Here is a 655-nt window from a genome sequence, read left to right on the forward strand (position 1 = left end):
GGGTGTGGCATGGTATGTTTGTTTAACCATGCCTGTTCCTGTATATCCCCGGGATGATGCTTGGGTATATTGTTGTATAATTCCATATGTGTATGCAGTGCAAATATAGTATATGTAAGAGATGAGAGAGAAGGGAGGAGTGCTATTCTCTAGGAATTCCATTCTCATATAAAATGGTTTCAAACCCTACGTATCTTTGATTTCTTTAATAATAATCTCTCTTTCGTGTTTTCCTAACCAATTTCATCCCTATGTATTACCAACAATTCCCTCCGGGACGCTATAAGGCCCATAAATCAAACATGGGAGACAAGTGACAATCGGTACAGAAGTATCCGATACCCCAACGCCGACTCGTAACACCACTGATTCTCAAACAAAGATTATATCAACGCCTTAACGCCCCAGAGCTAACAAGATTGTCAAGGATCCAATTCTGTTTTCAGGAGATGGAAACAAGTGAGGGATTTAAGAGCGCAGCTTCTGGAGCTTATGGCGTCCCACACCGTGCTCTTTGCCTCCTGCAAAAATTCAGAATTTTTAACTTTCTTTTTTAAAAGCTAATTGGATCAGATTACTGTCTTGTATCTTTCTTGTTTTCTTCTTGCGTTCCTGTCCATCTCTCTATTATCTGCCTGTTTATCTCAAATTTCTT

The sequence above is a fragment of the Penaeus monodon genome, chromosome 24, assembly GCF_015228065.2.
Source record: "Penaeus monodon isolate SGIC_2016 chromosome 24, NSTDA_Pmon_1, whole genome shotgun sequence".
In the NCBI taxonomy this organism is placed as follows: domain Eukaryota; kingdom Metazoa; phylum Arthropoda; class Malacostraca; order Decapoda; family Penaeidae; genus Penaeus; species Penaeus monodon.